Source organism: Lactuca virosa, chromosome 8 (assembly GCF_052849685.1).
Source record: "Lactuca virosa cultivar CGN04683 chromosome 8, Lactuca_virosa_CGN04683_v6, whole genome shotgun sequence".
Lineage (NCBI taxonomy): Eukaryota > Viridiplantae > Streptophyta > Magnoliopsida > Asterales > Asteraceae > Lactuca > Lactuca virosa.
Window position 1 is genome coordinate 297550433 of NC_136433.1, and position 25979 is coordinate 297576411.

The window sequence follows — 25979 nt, forward strand, 5'->3', positions numbered from 1 at the left end:
TGTTAAGACAAAATTTCAACATTTTCGATTATATCCCTGGAGAAACCCTCGAAACTCAGTTGCAGCGATTTACTACACTTACTACTGAGATGAATATAGCTGGGATTTTCTTGTCTAAATCTGAGATAAACAAAAAGCTATTGAATGCACTTCCGAAATCGTGGGATATGAACGTGGCTAACATCAAGAAGACAAAAGATCTCAATCGTCTTAGTCTTGCTGATATAATTGAAGAACTTGACGCTTTGAATTGTCGAAAAACAATGAGTTCCGCAAACCCTCCGGTCAATGAAGTTTCATGTTCTCAATCATGTGAAGTTTCATGTGAAGATACGATTAAATTTCTTCGGGAACATAATGATTTATTAAAAAGAGAAGTTGAGGACCTAAAATATGAAGGTTATCAACTTAGGAAAGGACAGAAACCCTGAAGGCTGAATTAGAAGCGAAAACCAAAGACTTTAGGAAGCTTCAGGAAGAGTATAGCAACAAGTGTGAAAATTATGACTATATTAAGAGACAACTTGCTGCTGTAACTGAAGAACTTGACACATTGAAAATTAAGTGTGGAAAAACAGATGTCAGTTTCAAAAATTATACTGCGTCAAGTCAGACAGTCGAGTCCTTATTTGAAACCCAATTAAAATTTAAAGATAATCAAAACAAGGGTCTAGGGTATGATAGTGTTCCTCCACCTTTCAATCATAACTACACATCCATCACTATGACACAGGAAGAAATTGCCAGGAAGGCACATCTTCGATATGGCAAACCAGCTGGGTTTGTGTCAGGAGGTATTCAGGTAGAAAATACTAATGTTTCTACTTCATGTGCAGGTAAAGTAGCAGAAGATGAGAACAAGGAGAGCACTACTGAACAAACCAATGACTCTTTGAACTCAGAATCTGTTGCTTCGAATTCTGTTACTTCTAACAAACCTGCCGTTGAGAAATACAGGCCTCCAATTCCAGCGCAACAGAGTGCTTGTTGCAACTGTGCGTGTGGGAAAAGCAAGAAACAAGGCAAGGACACGCCACCAGGGGCAGGAAGAAACAATTTCCCAGTGAAGAAAAGGACTTGCTTTCACTGTGGAACACCTGGACACATTGCCAGACATTGTCCAAATCGCGCATACGTTCCCTACTATGCACAAGGGTGGCAGAACGCGCTAAGAGGGAGATATTCCAAAAGAAACCCCTCAAGGTCACGATCAGACATTGGCGACTGGAACGTGCAGAAGGCCAATAATCCAACTCCCAAGAACAAGAAGGGAATGCCGGCCAAGAAGCCAAATCAAAGAGATGCTCCCGTGAAGCCAAAATCAAAGTCATCTCAACGGCCGATATCAAGTTCAAAAGCAAGTACTGAGCCACCCATCGGATCGAAAAAGAAATGGGTTAAACCCAACTACAAATGGGTTCCAAAGGCTCACTCTCCCAAATCAGCTAATGACTCTAATATTTCTTCATCTTCTGTTTGTGATAAACAGGATATGTCATGGGAGAGAGTACCGTGCAAGGATGACAAAGGTCGACCCAGTTTCAAAATGGACTGGGTTCCAAAGACCAACTAATCCCGCTCTGTGTCGGAGCAGCTATGGAGGCATATCATCAGACTTCGATTTGTTGGTAGTGGCTGTTCCTGGCACATGATAGGAGACATCTCTCAAATGTACAACATTCATAACTTTGTCTGGGAGTATGTGTCCTTTGCGGGAAAGGAAGAAAAGAAGGGATCACACATGGGGTTAGTGTTTAATGACATGAAGAATTTTCGGATCTGTTCTGAGATTAAGCGTGCTGTTCTCAGACCTTCTGGATGCAAATTCAATCGGTGAATTACGGTTTGCGTTTTCTTCTCTATACTCCTGAGTTTATCTTACTCTGATTCGCTTCAAAGACAAATTTTTGTTTTAGGATAGTTTAAATTTGCGCATTTACTTTCGTTTCTCTCCTATGCACAAATTTAGGGGGAGAAATAAAAACAAAACAAAAAATTAGAAAGTTTTAAAAAAAATCCAAAAACATTAGAAAATCAGAAAATCCAAAAATATGTTGGTTAATGAAATGAGTTTGAGTGAGATGTTTTGGGAAGTGATATTATCTAAGTGATAACATGCAACCTGAGTCTGCGTAACGTACCCAAAGTTGAAGGGTCTTTACTCTGGTTTGATGCGTCGGTAGGCACGAAAGATTTCATATGGACTTGACTAGGCAGAGTTGAACTTAAGAAATTATAGACTTGACAAATTTTGACCTAGTTAGATCCGTTTAGCCTGACAATACGACGCTCAGATAGGTTGAGCAGGGAGATATATATGGGAATCTACTCGTCACATTAAATGAACCCGTACTTGGAACCGTGGATTAACTTTTCCTCGATGTGCGGATTTTGTCCTTAATTCCGGTATTGATGGGGCGACTGGTAAATTCCGATGAGTTAGGTCTGTAGAAAATTGTTTTCTTTCTCTTCTTATCTGTCAGTCATATGTTGCCTCCTTTACGTGATTGGAAGAGATCCGACCTGGACTGCAACATATGCAAATCTATTTCTCTGCAAATTATATCTATGAAATTCCTCCTATCTGTTAGCCATATGCTGTCTCCTTTGCGTGACTCACAATCCGACCTGGTACACAGCATATGCAACCTTCTACTTCTCAATCCCTCTAAAAAAAACTATAATTAATAATAATAATAATCTGAACTCATCTTCTCTCTTAATGATTGTCTGCTCACCCGATGTAAGGAGTAATCTGGAAGTTCTTGATTACTGGGGCATATCAGGAAGCGGGAAACATGTTCCAGTACAATTAACAATTGAACATTCACAGATTGTGTATAGATCTCGTTGCTCAATTTAGGTGGACAACAATATCCCTGGTCGTCGTCAGCTGAATGGTCCTTAAGGAATTTTATCTAGGAACTTAGGATCACATTGTCTTGTAACTAATAGTATGTCCTAATTCTGTCATATTTTTTCGTGTTTAAGTGGACAACAATACCGACGATCAACCAGACAAAGACGTGAAGATAGAAGGTACCGACAAGCGGATAAAGGCTGTCTAAAAACTTTGATCCCAAATCACTCTTAAAGTTAGATATCATTTTATTTTTGTTAAATTTGTTCATAGTTTCTTCTAATTTAAATATTAGGGGAGAATTAAAAATTAAAAAAAAAAAAACCAAACAAAAATCAGAAAATTAAAAATCCAAAAATAGTGTTATTTCTGTTTTATTTCTTTTTCAGAAAATATAAAAATCCAAAAATATTTTGATTCTGTTTTAATTTGTGTGCTAAGTTTTCTTTTAGTTTTGTTTTGTCTTGAAAAGTGAATTCAGGTGAAGATGAAACTCATGGAGTTTGTGTCGAAGATTTCTAAGCCAAGGCTTCATCCGTGAGCATCGAAGAATTCTCATTCGAAGGAGCAAGAAATGAAGACTATACTTCTGACATTCAATCTTTCAACCCCAGAAGCAAGGTGAAGCTGAAATTGAAGATTATGTGACGGATTGCATTGAAGCCTCCTCAATCAATCTGCTGATATCTTAAACCTGCTGAAGTGATCCAGAAGATTATTTCTCTCTGAAGTTCTCTCTGAAGATTCTCAAGCTGAAAGCGCTATCTTTGAAGAATCAGTACGTCAAGCCTCCTCACCTAATGTGCGTTCTATGTCAAATCTTGAAGAAATGCCCAACTGCTCAAGATGAAGCCATTCAGTGAAGATTCATCAAGTTCATCTTGAAGTCGTGAAGAATTTGAAGATTAAAGCTGAAGCCAAGCTCCCAATGAAGATTATCAAGAAAAGCCAGCTACTTTTTAGGGGGAGCTTGTTGGGTCATTTAAGAAAAGAAAAGAAAGCTATAAACCAAGGGGGAGATTGTTGGGTCAAAAATATGGTTTATACTTTACTTTTCTAGGAAAATGTGTCTTTGGTCAGAAAATGTGTTTGTGACCGTAAACAGAGTTTACGGTCGTAAACACGTTTACGACCGTAAACAGAGTTTACGGCCGTAAACATGTTTACGACCGTAAACCCAGTTTACGGTCTTAAACCCAGTTACGGCCCATGTTCACCAAGCCCATGTTTCTTATGTATAAATATAGGTGTAAGGGGTGAGGAGTAGAGTGATGAACACATAGAAAAGAGGAGCTTAAGTGTGTGCATTTGAAGGTGTTCTAGAGAGAGAAAGAGAGAGAAAAGAGAGTGTGTGTGAATCTTGTATCCGGATCTTTATTCATATCAATACATACAAGATTCATATTATTCTTCTTCTCCTTCTCTTCTATTTGATCTGACATCATCCGTTTGATTGGGATTCCGCACCATCAAACGGATCTGATTGATATACAGGCAGATTAGGGACTTACATTGTATTTTTATTTTTTATTTTTTATTTTTATTTATGTTCGTAAATATCTAAATTTCTCAATTGTTCAGGATTCAAATACTGAGGTGGAATCTAGTGAAGGGATGTATTTTCCAGCTCTTAATGTTGGTCTAGATAAACCTTCTACACTGGTATCAATTCAATATCATCACTTTGTTAAAAAGACCAAAATACCCCTATGTTGCCTTCTGAAACATGTGTATTATTTTGTGTAGTCGTTCTTGATGGATGGGCAAACTAGTAATTTACTGTTGCTAGTATGAAGAAATGCCACTCCGGTTGTCTTTTTCACATAATTGACAAGGAGCTGTTGTATCTATTCAGACTAGGTTTAGAGCAATGGTTGCAAGAGATGAGTTCAGAAGAAGAAGAAGAAGAAACAAGGCTGCAACTATAGTTCAGGTACTATGGCTGAATTATGTTTGTAAAGTATTTAAGAAAATGATTAGAAACAAGGGTGAATTTGTAACAATTAGTTAGCTACTTGCAGGTTGATCTTGAATAAGCAAAGGGGCAACAGATTGTAGTTTTTGTATCTAATTAGTTTGTAAATTTTGTTACAACTTCAATTGATTTGTTTTATCTTTCCATGAAACGATTATTTGTATGACATTAAATTTTATGCAATGGATTGTATTTTTTGTATATGATATTTTATTTTCTATTATGAGACATTAAATACAAATTTAATTTGAAAATTGGTAAATCTATAAATAACATTTTTTTTTTAACATTTAAAATTACGATACGCAAAAATGTGTGTCATCTTCATTTATGACATGGCCTTTCTTGACAGGGGATTTAATGATACGCAATGCGTGTCGTAAATGTGCGTCGTGAATAGACGACGCACAAAAGCGCGTTTTCTCTCGTTATGACAGGGCCTTCCTTGACACGCATTTGCGCGTCGTCTGAGCATTTTACGACACGCATTGCGCGTCGTAAAAGGCTGTTTTTCTAGTAGTGATAGTTGTGGTTCTCCAAAGGAAAACTGGTATTCTCTATAACCTTCGGCTCTGATACCATTTCTGTCACACCCTGCTAAAGCGGAAACACGAGGCGTGGCAGTATAAAAGGTTTCATAGCAAAAGTTAAAAGACAACACCAACCATAGTATTAAAATCATTACAAATTTACAATGGGTTTGAACAATTTTTAAAAGAAATTATAATGTAAATTGAAATACAACACATGCGAATGCTCCTAAAGGTGATGTGTCCCTAAGTGCCACTTACTCGATGATTCCTGAAAAAGCATGTAAAACGAGCGTCAACTATAAAAATAGTTGGTGAGTACTCACAAGTTTATAACATAATATAGTTTGAAATTCATGATAATCCGAATATTGATAACAGTTTCCATAAACAAATGTTCATTGCTAAAATAAGTAAATAAGTTTTCATGAATAGAAGTTTGTTGCTAAACCGAGTAATAAAGTTTCCATAAATAAAAATATATTACAAAAATGAGTAATAAGTTTGCATAAACAAAGTTCGTTGTCATCATGAGAGATAAAGTATGTTGCCTAAATGAGATGCAACGTTCATATTCTCATGGGAAATAAAGTTCATTGCTATAATTAATAAACAAGTGTGTTGCTGTAATAAGTAACAAGTTTGTATGTGTATGAGCAAACAATGAGTTCCCAACCAAGATTATGATTGATGCCCTATCAAGATCTATGTTTATCGTTCCACAAATTATATGGTATCATGCACTCAAGTAATCGAGCGAGTGAGGAGTTGTCAATTCCTAATAACGCTATCCATACTGACCATTCGATCAAAGAGTTAATGGTTGGAGTAAAGTATAAGGGAAGGGACTTAAGACGATAAGGCCTCATGTTTCGTGTTGCATAGACATACATAGAGAAATATAGCAAAATATAGCAATCAAGTTTGATACAAATCAATTTAAATACAACGAACAAATAATAGTTTTTCGGACATGCTTTTCCACCCCAAAACATAAAAACCAAAAATAGGGGAGTCGTGAATACTCACAATGCTTTAAGATGATGCAAATGATGCCTTGAACTACGTTCCATTCGTACCACTACCGATTCCTACAATAATGGTATTCGCTAGTGAGTCTCTAATCGAAATCTAACACTAGTATAGTTACTACTACAATAGAATTATGCCAATATTGTGTCAAAATTTAATATTGATAAGTCACAAACATTTTTCTGTGAAAATTAAATTTCAATGAATCAATTGTTATATAACAATTTAAGTGGAAAATTCTCATTATTGAAATGTTAATATTTAACATTTTAAGAGGTTCCAATGATTAAATATTGAAAAACTAAATAAATTTAATTCTAAAATTTCTCAAACTTTTTATTTCAGCTTCAATTGAAGTCAAGGATGTTAGGATAATTTTTCTTGCATTTTTGATATGTCTAGCTATTTTTCACCATTTTAATTTCTTGAATAACCATAAAATTATGAAAAATACTAAACAGTTAATAAAAACTACCAAACTTCAGATTTTGGTTCTAACTACATTAGAATACTTCCAAATAAATTTTCATGGATTATAGATGTGTATAACCATTTTTCTTATATTTAATTCTCTAAATAGATAAAAAATTCATGAAAAATAGCAATCGGTTAAGAAAATTCCCCAAACTTCTTATAATACTGCCATTACACACACTTAAGCTAGGAAAAATATACAAATGTATTTATAAACTGTTTAACCCAATTTTATGATTTTTGTGCATTTAAGTGTATTAAATCTTGGGAAAATAGAAGAAAAATAGCATACAGAAGAGAAAAATCATCCAAAATTTTATTTATCATACTAATATATTATAAGAGTTTCTGATAAATGTGCATGAATTTTGGATGAGTAAAACTATTTTTCCTGTTTTTAGTCCATTATAAACACAAAAATTATGGAAAAATGGATATACATTTTGAAAAATTCCCAAAATATGTTTCTGAGTCTTACACATAAGGTAGAATCTGCGAAAAATAAGAGATGATATTTGCACATTCCCTAAAGTATATTTATGATTTATTGGAACTAAATAAAAAGAAAATTCAAAATCATACTAAACAATAACAAAAATCGATGAAACTTCATCAGAGATGTTTATTATCTTAAAGGGTCATCCACGAATTCTTCCAGAATTTATTTACTAGTGTAAGTATTTTATATGCTTTAACACACTATTTTCTTATTATTTTCATGTAAAAATAAAGGAAATATATTTTGAGCTGAAAATTTCCAGAATGCATCTTCATACGATTTAATAACAACGAATAATCGTCTTATTATTTTTGATGTTGAAAAACATGCCTAAAGGCTCAATAAATTATAGAGAAAACTTGGTTCTTGTGGTTTTGGTAAAGATTATTGACGTTATTTTGAGAATTTTTGCAACATGTTATAAAGACTTTTGAAAGAAGATCTTTTTGTTCCTCTTAATACATGATGTTAAGTGCTCAAATTAATTTTTCCTTGATGTTTAGTGATGAATACGACCTTTGAACATGCAATACAAAACTACTATTCACAAAAAGGTGCTGTTTGAGCAACAGTTTTGTAAAAATTGCTAAAAATATAAATATTGGAATTTTCCAGTGAGGTGAGATGGGTTTGAAAGCTAACTCTAAATATTATATTTCAGAAAACGAATCTCGAATTTTGGTTAAGAAATGAATGAGATATGGCAGTTTAAAGTCAGGTAAAGAAATCTGGCAGATTGCATGCATGATGATTGGTTAGAAAAGTGAGTTTTCATCATTTCTTTTAGTAAATCTTTTGAAATATTTGATCAATTCATGATAAACTCATATTCTAGTCATGTTTCCAGAGATCAAAAGATCAAAACTTATCAAAATGTATACATGCATTTATGAACAAAATTTTGTTTCTCAAAAACTCTTAACTTGGGTTTGATGTTTTAATCCTTAAAATCGATTTTTTCACTAAGATCATAAACATGAAACCTTGTTTATCATACATGCATGGTGTTAAAACACATCCATGATGTTCTAAAAACCGTTTTAACAAAAAGAAAATAAGTTTTAAGAAGATGAAGAAGTAGAAGAAGGAGAAAGTGTAAGAAAAACTTTAAAACAAGAAAGAAAGTGAAGGAAGATGAAGGATTTTCATGATTACCTTGAAGAACAACCCTAGAAGATGAAGATTTGAAGGTTGAGGGATGTTCTTGGCTGGATTTTCGTGGGTTTTGAGAGAGAAAGAGAGAGTTTGAGAGAAAAAAACTTGTTCTTGAAGGATGTAAAAAGGTTGAGTGAAGAGTGAGTGAAAATGAGTAGTGTGTGCCTTTTGAGTGTGTGAGAGAGAGATATGGGGAGAGAGGGATCCGAATTTTTGAGGTATAATAGCCTCTATTTCTCTTTTCTCTTTATAATAATTAAATCTTTTATAAAAAAAATATCAAAGTTTTCTAAAATATACAACTTAACCTAGTTTTTATCCATAAAACCTTGATTTTTGGCTTATTGTAATATCCGGATTTTCAGGGACATTATTGTGTATGTTAATCTTGAGATTTAAAGAGGGACTCGACGAGTTGAGGGACCAACTCGCCGAGTCGAGTCGAGTTGCTCGCGTGGATTTAATGAATGGACTCGACGAGTCAGAGGAGGGACTCGTCGAGTAGGTGCTGGGCAGAGAAACCCTAATTTTCCGGGTTTGGGACCTATTTAAAGGCAATTATAGCCTCATTTGCGGCTACCTTCCCCTGAGAGCAAACCCTAATTCCTATTGGAGCTAGAGAGTGAGAGAGAAGCTCATATTGTGGTTCTTGGTGCATCTCTATGAAGAAGGATGAAGAGCTTCATGATAGGGAACAAAGGAAGGCAGTAGATCTATGGTATTGAGTGTTTCAGCTGCTAAGAGAAGGTACAAAGTCCTCATCTTGTTCATTCTTTGTACTAGATCTCATTTTGGGAGTTTTAGGGCTTTGCTTCCACCCTTTTGAATCTATGAGTCGAATGAGACCTGGTTGTGGTTGGAAACCTCAGATCTGGACCTCCTAAGGTCCTTAGAGTCTAGATGTCTCAGCTTTAGTGGTCCAAATGAGGGTTGATGAGCAAAAACCTTCATGAAGAGCATGTTTTGGCATTTTGAAGCAATAACATCATGTATGAACGTAAAGATCGAAGCTTTACGTAAATATTGATCCTTGGGATGATAGATCTATAGTTTAGAGTGATAGATCTGGTTGAAATCGTCTGAATGAGGAATCAGATTAAAGGGACTCGCCGAGTCCATGTCCTGACTCGACGAGTCGGCGAGGGTTTGTCCCGATAGATTGATTGTGCGATAACTCGGCGAGTTGGGGGTCAACTCGACGAGTTGAGCTGGACTTTTGAGACTTCTGAGGATACGAGGGGACTCGACGAGTCGCAGGAGTGCACTCGACGAGTCGGGTCAAACTTGGACTGTTGACTCGAGTTTGACTTCTGTTGACTTTGGGGTTTTGGTCAACATATGTGATAGAGACCTTGGAGGGGTAAAATGGTCTTTTACCCACTTTAAAGAGTTAGAAAGAGAAAGAACTGCCTTCGATTATCTGAGTCGTGAAAAGAGTATTAATAAGAGATATTCATCCTTTGTGTTAGGAGGAGGCTAGTTCGAGATCCGAGCGGGAGGTTATTTGCTCACCTGCTAGCCGAGGTGAGTCTTCTCACTATACATTACCTAGAGTGGTAATTATGTGCAGACCGGAGGGTCTTAGGTGTTATGTGTGTGTTGAGTTTATGTGCATTGTGATATATGTATGCTATATGTTATATAGACCGGACCGGAGGGTCCAACGAGCTAGACGGACTGGAGGGTCCAACGAGCTACGGGACTGGAGGGTCCTGCTGAGACACATTGACCGGAGGGTCATACCGAGTTATAGCCTCGAGTGGCTATGTGCTGTATGTGGTAGTTTGGGGAACTCATTAAGCTTTGTGCTTACCGTGTTATGTGTTATGTGTTTCAGGTTTTCTCAGGATCGCGGGACGGCACCGGCTTGATTGTACACACCAGAGAAAGAGTTATGTTTTGAGGATCCTGGATTATTAATGGAGTTGTGATTTGTAATTTGAATAAACGAGGTTTCTATACAATATGTTATGAAAAGTATGCGATTTTAAAATGAAAAATCTGTTTGAAAAATAACGGTGTTACAAGTTGGTATCAGAGCCTTGTTTTGAGGGATTCGGATGCACCTTCGGGTAAATCTGGACTCAAACTGAGGATTTGAGAAAATTTTTCAAAGAAATGATTTTTCTAAAGTGAACAAGAGTTTCTAAGAGAAAACGAGAAGGAGCAGTGTGTTTAATCAGCCAGAGCCCGAATGGTGATTTCCCAAAATACCCTTACGTTTGTATTTTGAGATATTTATGAGATATGCTATGAGATATTATGCATGCTAGTGATAGGCTAGGTATTTCATATGTTAGGAATAGAGTGGCCTGATTTGTGATGCCTTAGCCTAGGAATTACTGTTATTTGTGATGTGCTTTCAAGTGTGTGCTGAGTAAGAGTATCCAGTATGAATCCTCTAGAGAGGGATTTGAGTAGAGGAGTAATCTAGGAGAGATACCTAGATGAGCATTTGTGGAGTCTACTGAGAGAGTAGTCAGATACCCGCGTGGGGTAAAGTTGCTTGAGTTCGGTGGTATCCTTTGGGTATGAGGAGAGCAAGTGGGTAATAACCTAGAGTGGTTTTACATGTTTGGTAGAGATTATTCGATGCCCGAATGCTGCTTGCTTCGTGCTTTGTGGAACTCTTGATGATGAGAGTCAGCTACTAGTGAATATGACGATATTCAGGAGGTAGATGGCTGGCATCATAAGGAGTTCATCAGCAGCTGATGGCGGAGAAGTGTGAGAACCTAGAAAGAGCCTAGGAAAGGGTGACCCTAGTCAGATGAGTACGCTGACAGAGTAGGATATTTCACAGAGGAGCGAACACGCATGACGGGGTTGGTGATTGAGGAGGTCGAGCATCTACTTAGGAACTCGGGGATGGTCCGTATGGAAGGTATGGGTAGATGTGGCAGGTAGTATGGGCCCGTACTAATGAAAGTAGAGGACCCATACTCGATATAGGGAACATTCCGGAGGTTTTAAGTAGAAGATCGAGAGGTGATGTCATGGTTCGAGTACCATGACTTCTAGCAGATCGAGAGGTGATGTCATGGTTCGAGTACCATGATTTGTAGCGGATCGAGAGGCGATGTCATGGTTTGAGTACCGTGATTCGTGGCGGGTTGAGAAGAGATAACATGGTTTGAGTACCATGATTCATAGCAGATCGAGAGGTGGCCACATGGTTCGAGTACCATGACCCGTGGCGGTTAGTGTTACTGGTTCTACCAGTTATTCAGTTGTGATTGTCTAGACTGAGATCAGATGTGAAAGAATAGGGGGCCAGAGGGCCATGATGAACGAGTTTTAGTGGAGCATCCCTTAAAAGGGAAATCGAGTTAGCTCCGAGGGATTGTTGGTGAGATGTCAGTTGGAGTCACAAGACTCAGGGATGAGTAGGAATGGTGCGTTATGGGAGAATACGGTCTGGGCTGAGCGACCGACCGATGGTGGAGATGTCATTTTCTATGACCTGAGCGGTGCTATTTCTGTTCCTGTGGGAAGCAGGAGAGGTATTGAGATTTTCGGTTTCCAAGGTTGGGGGTGAGCCTTGTGGGGTAGCTTTGGTTGCGATCTTTCATCAGAGTATTTGGGCAGTATGTCTGCCGAGAGGTAATGTTAGAGCATGAGCAGGTTGTCAGCGGGGACTGAGATGGTTAAGGACAAGGATACACCCTATTTGAGCATAGTAGGGCATGTATTAGCTGCAGCGGCAGACGATCAAGAAGAGGATATTGGGGCGGTGGTTCTTATTGTCTATAATGAGTATTGAGTGTGGTAATGAGTACTCCACTCTTATTACAACCCACGTGATGGAACGTTGGTTGAAGAGTCGAGGATGAGGAATATTTTAGTTCGTTATTTTCAGACTGAGAGTCAGGTTTACGACTGGACAGTTGAGATGTCCGGTAGTGGAATGGTATGAGATTCTAAAAATGACTAGAGGTAGTCATGATGAGAAGTTTCTGAGGATTTCATCGGAGATTCGGGGTATTTGGAATTGTTTGACCTCCATCGGGGAGATCATCGAGCATTGCGTATCACCTTCCAAGAGTAGGTGCGATGTTATTGGTAAAAACAGTCTACAGGTTAGATTGTTGGCGAACCAATTGGTGATGGTTCGAACCCCGAGTGGGGGAGAACCGGGTACTTTTGAGGAGATCAGAGATTTGTTCAAGAGCGGTTAGAGAACTGGGTAGAGAGGCCTGCGGTGCGGATTCCTGAGACCAGGGTTATTGGTGGTCAAGGAGAGGTGCAGAGTGAGATAGTGCATGTGGTACGTGTTTGAGAAAGGATGAGTGTCTCCACGGCAAGTGGCCATTGATCGGAGACCTTGTGGTGGTTAGGAATCCTTCAAGGTTAAAATGGTGAATTCGAGGTGGTTGGCTTGTGAGGTTAGCTCGGCAGTTGAGAATTTCTGGTTCAGAGTATGGGCTATTATATGCAGTATGGGAAGGGAAGAAGTTGATTGGACAACCAAATTCAGGGTCGTTATGAGTATTCTTGCATGAGTTTTAAGCAATAGAGGAGGAAGTTTCGGATTGTCATCTTCGTATTATGAGTCGTTGGCAATTTCTCCGTATTTTAATTTGGGAGATGGAGTATTCTGGGGTTACAAGTGGCACGAGAAGAAGACCGGTTGCGAGATTCCGAGGAAGCAATGCGGTATCTGAGTATGATGCCATGAGTATGAGATCAGTAGTAGGGTCAAGACACTGCGAGGCGTTGTGATGGTATTCCGGGGTATCCGAGTTTAATGTCGTAAATCTCGGATTATTTTGAGTTTTGAGTTTGAGATGTCGAGTGGTGTATCATGCGTCTATGGTTCCGGTGGGGGCCCTTCAGCTAATTGACATCCAATGGATTTATTTGAGAATGTGAATTGCAGCGAGAAAAAGAGGTTTTGTCACGATGGTGGTCGTCCGAAGTAGTGATGCTTAGCCTGGAGGGGTGTGTGTGTACCTAGCTATGCTGGGCCGCAGAGCATGAGTTAATCATCGCAATGTGGTGTCAACCTGAGGATGAGATTGTGAAGAGGTAAGAGTAAGTGCGGTAAGACTGCACGGAGCAGCAGTTTCAATGAGTCAGTGAGAGGTTTTAGTGATGCTACGGCGAGCCGTAGTACTCACTATTCAGTGAGAGGTTGTGGTGATGCTACGGGGAGCCGTAGTATTCACTATTCAGCGAGAGGTTGCGGTGATGCTACGGGGAGCCGTAGTACTCACTATTCAGCGAGAGGTTGCGGTGATGCTACGGGGAGCCGTAGTACTCACTATCCAGTGAGAGGTTATGGTGATGCTACGGGGAGCCGTAGTACTCACTATTCAGTGAGAGGTCGTTGTGATACTGCGGGGAGTCGTAGTACCCACTAGTCAGCGAGAGAATGTTGTGATGAAGTGCTCTCTGATCAGAGCTTGACGCAGAAGAGTTTTAGGCTTGGGTAGCCCTAATATTTGAGTTTGTGGAAGCCTGGGGTCGAACCAGAGACGAGACTGGGGTCTCCATGTTTGTCGGAAGTCGTTATATTCTGAATTGAGTAGTGGTTTTCATAGCCAAAGGGAAGTGGATCAGTGGGGTACGCATGGGTTGCGGGTCATGAGTCATGAGTTGAGTGGTTCATTGGGGCGAGTGGTTCCAGCTCTGGGTCTGATCAAACTCTCAAGTTTGAGTTTGGCTCTGGTAGTGCGTTGAGTAGGCAGAATGAGATTCCGGATTCAGAACTGAATTTCATTTGGAAGGGGGTATTGCTTCCATCTGGTGCCTTAGACCTGAGTGGGTCAATTCATTGGTGTGAGGAAACCGCGAAACGTATGGAACTAATGAGAAGTAGACGACAAAGGTCGAGGGTGAAACAAATTCTGTACTCGCTTGAGGAAAAGCGAACTTCGTGACTTGTGTGTCACACTGGGCCGAGATAGCTAGTGTGGGAAGGAAGTCAGTAAGACATGTTGAGGTATGCAATGGGTAACCCTTGGAGGTTCAACTGCTAGGTCGGGAGATGACCTGGTGCTCAGTGTTCAAAGGGATTTGGAGAAGGGAGCCGGGGTTTGATTGCAGTTCAGTGGATGAGTCCCTGGTGTGATGTGATCCTTCCATTCCTTGGTATATGATCTGGATTGTTTATCTTGTCTGGGACGAGTGATCGGTAGCCATTTTGGGCATCGACTTGTTTTATCGGTCCCCACTAGAGAATCAGAGGGGCAGTGAGCTATCGGGGTTTGTTATTCGAGGAGCGAATAATATGGTGACATCTGGAGATGGCGGTCTGGCTGTGTCAGGCTGCTAGAGTTCCAGATTCTTGAGAGTCAGAAGGGGTAGCATAGTGGCAGATAGGTCTGTCCTTTTCCAGGGAGGAGTTCCTGTTTGGTTTCAGGTGTCCAGAAAGGAAGACAGTTGTGAGGTATGAGACCCTTTCGATGGTGCTGTTGGGTTATTTGATTAGATCTATATGTTGTGGAGGAGCGATATCGAGGGCGAAATCTAATTCAAGTGGGGGAGAATTGTAACATCCGGATTTTCAGGGACATTATTGTGTATGTTAATCTTGAGATTTAAAGAGGGACTCGATGAGTTGAGGGACCAACTCGCCGAGTCGAGTCGAGTTGCTCGCGTGGATTTAATGAATGGACTCGACGAGTCAGAGGAGGGACTCGCCGAGTAGGTGCTGGGCAGAGAAACCCTAATTTCCCGGGTTTGGGACCTATTTAAAGGCAATTATAGCCTCATTTGCGGCTACCTTCCCCTGAGAACAAACCCTAATTCCTATTGGAGCTAGAGAGTGAGAGAGAAGCTCATATTGTGGTTCTTGGTGCATCTCTATGAAGAAGGATGAAGAGCTTCATGATGGGGAACAAAGAAAGGCAGTGGATCTGTGGTATTGAGTGTTTCAGCTGCTAAGAGAAGGTACAAAGTCCTCATCTTGTTCATTCTTTGTACTAGATCTCATTTTGGGAGTTTTAGGGCTTTGCTTCCACCCTTTTGAATCTATGAGTCGAATAGGACATGGTTGTGGTTGGAAACCTCAGATTTGGACCTCCTAAGGTCCTTAGAGTCTAGATGTCTTAGCTTTAGTGGTCCAAATTAGGGTTGATGAGCAAAAACCTTCATGAAGAGCATGTTTTGGCATTTTGAAGCAATAACATCATGTATGAACGTAAAGATCGAAGCTTTACGTAATTATTGAGCCTTGGGATGATAGATCTATAGTTTAGAGTGATAGATCTGGTTGAAATCGTCTGAATGAGGAATCAGATCAAAGGGACTCGCCGAGCCCATGTCCTGACTCGACGAGTCGGCGAGGGTTTATCTCGATGGATTGATTATGCGATAACTCGGCGAGTTGGGGGTCAACTCGACGAGTTGAGCTGGACTTTTGAGACTTCTGAGGATACGAGGGGACTCGACGAGTCGTAGGAGTGCACTCGACGAGTCGGGTCAAACTTGGACTGTTGACTCGAGTTTGACTTCTGTTGACTTTGGGGTTTTGGTCAACATATGACTTTGGGGTTTTGGTCAACATATGTGATAGAGACCTTGGAGGGGTAAAATGGTCTTTTACCCACTTTAAAGAGTTAGAAAGAGAAAGAACTGTCTTCGATTATCTGAGTCGTGAAAAGAGTATTAAAAAGGGATATTCATCCTTTGTGTTAGGAGGAGGCTAGTTCGAGATCCGAGCGCGAGGTTATTTGCTCACCTGCTAGCCGAGGTGAGTCTTCGCACTATACATTACCTAGAGTGGTAATTATGTGCAGACCGGAGGGTCTTATGTGTTATGTGTATGTTGAGTTTATGTGCATTGTGATATATGTATGCTATATGTTATATAGACCGGACCGGAGGGTCCAACGACTTACGAGGCCAGAGGGTCCTCGGGTAGACTGGACCGGAGGGTCCAATGATTTAGACCGGACCGGAGGGTCCAACGAGCTAGACGAACTGGAGGGTCCAACGAGCTACGGGACTGGAGGGTCCTGCTGAGACACATTGACCGGAGGGTCATACCGAGTTATAGCCTCGAGTGGCTATGTGCTGTATGTGGTATTTTGGGGAACTCACTAAGCTTTGTGCTTACCGTGTTATGTGTTATGTGTTTCAGGTTTTCTCAGGATCGCGGGACGGCACCGGCTTGATTGTACACACCAGAGAAAGAGTAATGTTTTGAGGATCCTGGATTATTAATGGAGTTGTGCTTTGTAATTTGAATAAACGAGGTTTCTAGACAATATGTTATGAAAAGTATGCGATTTTAAAATGAAAAATCTGTTTGAAAAATAACGGTGTTACACTTATAAATTAAGGGTAATGTTAATGACTTAATTTTTATTATCCTTGATGATATTTTCCTGAATTTAATTATTTTGAAGTGATATTATAAGGTTCATAACAAACTTTATGGAGTTTTAGGTGTGAAAGTTTATAAATTTGAGTTTACAGCTTTTAGGGTTTTTCGGGTTCTGCTAAACTTTGAATATCAAAATAAATAGAATCTTTGAGACTTCAAATTATCTTATGTTATTATAACTCTTGTATAGTTATAAATAGTGTTTGTAACTTATTTTATCGGTTTATTGGCATTCTATGTAGTGGTTTCGACATTCAAGTGAAATTGAGGAACCAAGTATACTAGCCCTAGTTTTCAACTTTAACTTAAGTTCCACGAGACTCCGACCTAATTTCTACTACTAGGTCAAGTGCATAATGTGTGTATATGATTCATGAGAAGGTGTTCGAGTTAAAGAGTGACCCGAATATGGATAGTCTCTACAGTTAAGTAGTTGTAGAATTCACATACCAATGTGAAATCTAAGTACACTATCCTTAGATCCTACTTGTTTCTAAGTTTCTAGTAGGTTATAACTTGGCTTCTAGTTACTAAGTCTAGTATGTGTCGTGCCCATACGTGCAACTAAGCTTAGCAAATCTAGAACCGACTTGAATTTTGACGGTTGTCACAGTCTCCCCCGGTTGAAAGAATTTCGTCCCGAAATTCAATTCGTGACGTATTCTATTAGAACTCATCCGAATACAATTGTATAGTTGGAGAGGTGGTGACTTGAAGTGTTTTTTTGATTATTTTGGGTTTATTTCCTCAGAGGAAGAACCCAATTCTTTAGTTTTAGTCAAATTAGTGTTTCCTTAATTCGAGTTCTTTCGTCTAGATTATGGAAAATTTGTTTCTTGGAATCATGATCCAACCACAACGACATAGTCGAAAAAGATCATCTAGTTAGATATTATCTGAATTAAGAGAGCGGTTTAAGTTTTGCCGAAGCACCAACTGCACTGAGCGTTAAATCCGCATTGATCCTTAAGTTGCATTCTAAATTAGCACTAAGTGTAAATTCGCCGCCTAATAAAGAAGAGATTAGGAACAATGTGTTCACTTCTGGGTTGACTATTACATCTGGAAAATATATATATTCCGAAATAAGAAGGGGTAGCACGAATGAAAGGGAAGTGATCGAGGGTAAGTTCCTAAAAATACGTACTAAGGGTAGGCAATGAAGTTTTGGTACATCTCAAATGTAAAGGTTAATTAAGTGTCGTCGACAAAATAAATTACGAAATGATTGAGGATCTCCGAGGCTATAATTGCTACTACGGTTACCCTTACAATAATAAAACCTTATTCAGAGAATAAATATATTTAGAGAGTCATTGTTGCAAATGGAGACGATGAAAGTGTATGATAAATTAAATCACATTGTGTAGATAGCATTTTAAGTGTTTAGATGTGATAATAATCTCACTGTTATCAAAATGTGTGTTTAGAAATGATAATTAATCTCACTATTATCAAAATGTGTGTTTAGAAATGATAATTAATCTCACTATTATCAAAATGTGTAGTAATTCCAAGATAATGAAGATACATGTGTGACGATCAAACGAAGTAGTAAAATAATAAGGAGATTAATCAAGGTTAAAGGTTTATGCCTTCAATAAGGGAGTTTATACAAAAAAATATTTAGATTACTCTTTTGAAAAACTGCATAAATTTTTTTAAGGCAGGACAAATACAAGTTTACGAGGAGTCATAATATTTATGGAAACAAGTTTGAGAGTTTAGGAACTCACTTAAAATTGCAAAGTAAGATGCTATTTTAAGAAAGGTGTAAAAATGTCGATCTTTGAAAATAGTGCATTCTTAGTTTAGTGTTTCTAAAAAAACAATCATTTAGAGAATAGATAATCGTAACATTCAAAACTTTTGATGTATTTACAGAAAAGAAAAACATAAGGAAACATATCCTTCACATATAATTTCCGAATATAGAAAAATGATAAGCATAAGAGTATTCATCTTGTGTATTAATTATAAAGAAAAATACAATGAAAATTAAATTTTATATCAAGTTTATGAATTTAGAATGAAAGAGCAAATGTAAATAAGGATCACTTGTTTATAGAGATTTCAAAATAAAAGCAAGATGTATATGATAAAATGCGTAATTGAATATATCAAAGTTGACTAAATCAAAATTATTCCTCACGACTATACATGTATTAATCGCTCAAAACGAAAGGGTAGACTTCTAGTCTGTATGTGTACGAACATGATACCAGGAGAATCAAAATAGACAAAAACAACGTTAGACAATATATTAGGTTACTATTATGGCCGTGCGAGATCTAAAATCAGAAGGAGAGCGAGAAATGAAGTTCGGGGGAAAGAAAAAAGGAAGGTAGCAGCGACAATGATTGCAATTGTTAAAATTATAAGAACAATACCTATAGGTAGATTTAAAACCAGGTTGAGATATATTTCAAACTTCAATATTAGATGTATATTGACGATTAAATAGACATATGGGAATTTAAAGTGTTTGCTAAGGATTGCTAAAAATTCATAAGTTATCTATTAAGTTAAACTCCATTTGTGAAAAAGAAGAAGCCCTACAAATGGCTATTGAAAATCTGACAATTTTGACTTTTTAGATTGAAGTCCAACAATGATTAAAATGAATAAGGTAAAGACTCAATATATTTAGAAGAATAAATATTCATTGTTGAGAGTGTATCACTGGAGATTTAAAAGTGAACACTAAGTTTTCAAATGCTATAAATTTTAAAAACTTTATAGATTATAAAACTATATTGAAGCAAAGTACACAAATAAGGTTTGTGTTGAAATACAAGCATTAGAAATGTCTTATAAACATGTTTGAAGTAGCAATTTGCATAAATATCATGTTGGGTTTCGAGAAAACACATTAAAGTAAATTACAATGTCTAAATGAGAAAGTTGTTAAAAGTGTCAAAACAAAAGTGTTTTGAAGATTCGATGAAACTTTTTCACATAATATGAACTTCAATGTCATATGTTTAAGTTTTATAGCATAGAGTTTAAAAACTTTTATAAAAGAAAATGTTTCTAAGTTTTTCGAAAACGTGTCAAAATAGTAAGCAAGGTTTAAAATGGTTTATATGCCCTGAAAAGCACATCTATCCATTGAAATGGATTTAAAAAAAAATTAAAATAGCAATATTAAAACCAATATTGGTTAAACTGAGTTTTGTGTTAATTTAAAGCAAGTTGTCAAAAGATTTTTTAGCGAGAATATGACTTAAATTGTTAGGAAAGGTCTAGTAAGTTGTATGAAGTGGTTATAAAATATTTTATCGATTATAAATAAAACCGATGAAACGAAATAACCTTTTGATGGAAGATTAAGAAGTAAGGAATAAGTAGATTAGTGTAGTTGATCATACCTAAATACTAAGGCGAGTACAAGGCGTGTATAAGGCAAGTAGCAATGTCTTTTCCCCAAGATAAAGGACAAGGAAACTTGTTTGTAAAACGTTTTATGATGTCAATGCAGTTTCGCAGCCTTTTATAGAGATCAAAGGGTATCCTATGTTATGTTTTAAGCTCAAGGTGGAAACAACCTAAAGCTAAATCGTAGCGTAGAAAGATGGTCTCACATATTAGTGATAATGGGTTAAAGCTCTGTGTCTCCTCGTGAGTCGAATCGGGAATGCTCTCCAATGGTATCCAAGTGACTACTCGTGGCGACTCATCTAACTTCTAACACGATGCTACAACTCTCATCCGTGTCGGTATCAGAACGCTTTTCCTATTTGTAACTCTAGTATGAAGACGAGTAAAAGGGGAATTGTGGAATAATTGGTATAGGTTTCGAATTAAGATTATTACTAGTGTGTATCTAGCTACTAACCTTAATTCAGTACTAAGTGGATTGCTCTTAGAGTGGTTAGTGATATAACCAAAATGGTTAACCTAGCACTTGATAAGGGATAAGAATATTTCTAAATAAGACATTGTGGTAAAAGTGCACTTAGCTTGTAATTGTACCTAGATGAATGCCTATAATATGCAATGCCCGTATGCACACCGAAAAACTTTGTTTTTCAAAAGTTCAAGCTGAAAATCTTTTTGAACATAATTCTACTATAACCGTTTCAAGCCTCGCATTAACTTTCCTTAATTAAGCATAGTTGGCCAAGTTATACTTAATTAAAGTCCAATAACGTGTACTCGAATTAGTTATACCAGTAGTATGTTCAGTATTTTAAAAACTTTTTGAAATTTTTTGGCTATAGTTGTGGTTCTCCAAAGGAAAACCGGTATTCTCTATAACCTTCGGCTCTGATACTATTTCTGTCACACCCCTCTAAAGCGGAAACACGAGGCGTGGCAGTATAAAGAGTTTCATAGCAAAAGTTAAAAGACAACACCAACGAATGCTCCTAAAGGTGATGTGTCCCTAAGTGCCACTTACTCGATGATTCCTGAAAAAGCATGTAAAACGAGCGTCAACTATAAAAATAGTTGGTGAGTACTCATAAGTTTATAACATAATATAGTTTGAAATTCATGATAATCTGAATATTGATAACAGTTTACATAAACAAATGTTCATTGCTAAAATAAGTAAATAAGTTTTCATGAATAGAAGTTTGTTGCTAAACCGAGTAATAAAGTTTCCATAAATGAAAATATTGCAAAAATGAGTAATAAGTTTGCATAAACAAAGTTCGTTGTCATCATGAGAGATAAAGTATGTTGCCCAAATGAGATGCAACGTTCATATTCTCATGGGAAATAAAGCTCATTGCTATAATTAATAAACAAGTGTGTTGCTATAATAAGTAACAAGTTTGTATGTGTATGAGCAAACAATGAGTTCCCAACCAAGATTATGATTGATGCCCTATCAAAATCTATGTTTATCGTTCCACAGATTATATGGTATCATGCACTCAAGTAATCGGGCGAGTGAGGAGTTGTCAATTCCTAATAACGCTATCCATACTAACCATTCGCTCAAAGAGTTAATGGTTGGAGTAAAGTATAAGGGAAGGGACTTAAGACGATAAGGCCTCATGTTTCGTGTTGCATAGACATACATAGAGAAATATAGCAAAATATAGCAATCAAGTTTGATACAAATCAATTTAAATACAACGAACAAATAATAGTTTTTCGGACATGGTTTTCCACCCCAAAACATAAAAACCGAAAATAGGGGAGTCGTGAATACTCACAATGCTTTAAAATGATACAAATGATGCCTTGAACTACGTTCCATTCGTACCACTACCGATTTCTACAATAATGGTATTCGTTAGTGTCTCTCTAATCGATAACACAACTATAATTACTACTACAATAGAATTATGCCAATATTGTGTCAAAATTTAATATTGATAAGTCACAAGCATTTTTCTGTGAAAATTAAATTTCAATGAATCAATTGTTATATAACAATTTAAGTGGAAAAATCCCATTATTGAAATGTTAATATTTAACATTTTAAGAGGTGTTCCAATGATTAAATATTGAAAAACTGAATCAATTTAGTTCTAAAATTTCTCAAACTTTGTATTTCAGTTTCAACTGAAGTCAAAGATGTTAAGATAATTTTTCTTGCATTTTTGATATGTCTAGCTATTTTTCACCATTTTAATTTCTAGAATAACCATAAAATCATGAAAAATACTAAGCAGTTAATAAAAATTACCAAACTACAGATTTTGGTTCTAACTAAATTAAAATACTTCCAAATAAATTTTCATGGATTATATATGTGTATCACCATTCTTCTTATATTTAATTCTCTAAATAGATAAAAATTCATGAAAAATAGCAATTTGTTAAGAAAATTCCCCAAACTTCTTATAAAACTGCCATTACACATAATTAAGCTGGGAAAAATATAAAAATGGATTTATAAAATGTTTAACCCAATTTTATGATATCTGTGCATTTAAGTGTATTAAATCTTGGGAAAATAGAAGAAAAATAGCATACAGAAGAGAAAAATCTTCCAAAAATTTATTTATCTTACTAATATATTATAAGAGTTTCTGATAAATTTGCATGAATTTTGGATGAGTAAAACTATTTTTTCTGTTTTTAGTCCATTATAAACACAAAAATCATGGAAAAATAGATATACATTTTGAAAATTCCCAAAATATGTTTCTGAGTCAAACACATAAGGTAGAAGTTGCGAAAAATAAGAGATGATATTTTCACATTCCTAAAGTGGTTTTATGATTTATTGGAACTAAATAAAAAGAAAATTCAAAATCATACTAAACAGTAACAAAAATCGATGAAACTTCATCAGAGATGTTTATTATCTTAAAGGGTCATCCACGAATTCTTCCAGAATTTATTTACTAGTGTAATTATTTTATATGCTTTAACACACTATTTTTTTATTATTTTCATGTAAAAATAAATGAAATATATATTAAGCTGAAAATTTCCAGAATGCATCTTCATAAGATTTAATAACAATGAATAATCGTCTTCTTATTTTTGATGTCGAAAAACATGCCTAAAGCCTTAATAAATTATAGAGAAAACTTGGTTCTTGTGGTTTTGGTAAAGATTATTGATGTTATTTTGAGAATTTTTGCAACATGTTACAAAGACTTTTGAATAAAGATCTTTTTGTTCCTCTTAATACATGATGTTAATTGCTGAAATTAATTTTTCCTTGATTTTTAGTGATGAATAAGACCTTTGAACATGCAATACAAAACTAGTATTCATAAAAAGGTGCTGTTTGAGCAACAGTTTTGCAAAAATTGCTAAAACTCGAAATATTGGAATTATCCAGTGAGGTCAGATGGGTTTGAAAGCTAACTCAAAATATTATATTTCAGAAAAAGAATCTTGAATTTTGCTTAAGAAATGAATGAGCTATGGCAGTTTAAATTCAGGTAAAGAAATCTGACAGATTACATGCATGATGATTGGTTAGAAAAGTGAGTTTTCATCATTTCTTTGAGTAAATCTTTTGAAATATTTTATGAATTCATGATAAACTCATATTCTAGTCATGTTTCCAGAGATCAAAAGATCAAAACTTATCCAAATGTATACATGAATTTATGAACAAAATTTTGTTTCTCAAAAACTCTTAAGTTGGGTTTGATGTTTTAATCCTTAAATCGATTTTTTTCACTAAGATCATGAACATGAAACCTTGTTTATCATACATGCATGGTGTTTAAACAAATACATGATGTTCTAAAAACCATTTTAACAAAAAGAAAACAAGTTTGAAGAAGATGAAGAAGGAGAAAGTGTAAGAAAAACCTTTAAAACAAGAAAGAAAGTGAAGGAAGATGAAGGATTTTCGTGATTACCTTGAAGAACATCCCTATAAGATGAAGATTTGAAGGTTGAGGGATGTTCTTGGCTGGAGTTTCGTGGGTTTTGAGAGAGAAAGAGAGAGTTTGAGAGAAAAAAACTTGTTCTTGAAGGATGTAAAAAGGTGGAGTGAAGAGTGAGTGAAAATGAGTAGCGTGTGCCTTTTGAGTGTGAGAGAGATATATGGGGAGAGAGGGATCCGAATTTTTGAGGTATAATAGCCTCTATTTCTCTTTTCTCTTTATAATAATTAAATCTTTTATAAAAAAAATATCAAAGTTTTATAAAATATACAACTTAACCTAGCTTTTATCCATAAAACCTTGATTTTTGGCTTATAAATTATAGGTAAATGATAATGACTTAATTTTTATTATCCTTGATGATATTTTCCTGAATTTAATTATTTTTAAGTGATATTATAAGGTTCATAACAAACTTTATGGAGTTTTAGGTGTGAAAGTTTATAAATTTGAGTTTACGGCTTTTAGGGTTTTTTCGGGTTCTGGTAAACTTTGAATATCAAACTAAATAGAATCTTTGAGACTTCAAATTAGTTTATGTTATTATAACTCTTGTATAGTTATAAATAATGTTTGTAACTTATTTTATCGGTTTATTGGCATTCTATGTAGTGGTTTCGACATTCAAGTGAAATTGAGGAATCAAGTATACTAGCCCTAGTTTTCAACTTTAACTTAAGTTCCACGAGACTCCGACCTAATTTCTACTACTAGGTCAAGTGCATAATGTGTGTATATGATTCATGAAAAGTTGTTCGAGTCAAAGAGTGACCCGAATATGGATAGTCTCTACAGTTAAGTAGTTGTAGAATTCACATACCAATATGAAATCTAAGTACACTATCCTTCGATCGTACTTGTTTCCAAGGTTCTAGTATGTTATAACTTAGCTTCTAGTTACTAAGTCTAGTATGCGTTGTGCCTATATGTGCAACTAAGTTTAGTCAAATCTATAACTGAATCGAATTTTGACGGTTGTCACATAATATATTATACTTATAATATATTAATAAATCACAAATAACCTCTTTCTCAAATATCCATCCTATCAAATTGTTCTGGTGAAGGCAACCCGAAATGGACCATGCTTCTCTCGGGTCAAGTACATACCAATTATAGTTATGGGCTTAGACACCTAATCCACCAGTCTCCCACTTGGATAAGTCTAATAACTATAACTGCAAGTACAACTTAAACACCGACTAGCAATCGTAGCTCTCAAAAAGCCGTTGTCGAACTCTGACGCGTCCATTAGATAAGGGATCATATATTCCTCCATTCTAGATGTCGTATGGACATGAGATATGGATTATAATCATTCTCTCTGTCCATGTGTTGTTTCCCGATTTCCAATTTATGATGACCGACTAATTGAATAATTCAAATCAATCCAGGCTTGGCCAAGCGCTTACAGTTATCATCACTAAATCATCGAGGGGCCCACAGATATCACTTTTATCTCTCTTAGGGCAAAAGGAACGGATAAACTTCGACTCATATGCTTTCTCTATTTACTCATCAAATCACACACAACAATACGTTTTATAACACCAAGTTACTGGTGCGTTTACATATCATCAATGTGCAACCGACTTGTAAACTGCAACTATATGTCTCCATTTCAAGAATATAAGATATTATCGTCTCACAATCACTCGTGATGAAATCCATGAAGTGATTAAGTGAGAGTGGGTTTCATCCAATACTCAAATCTTATTACAGGAGTACTCATGAACACTGCAGCAAACTTTGCTATGTCTAAACACTTTAAACAATCTACAGACGGATTCATGACAGTCTGACCTCATT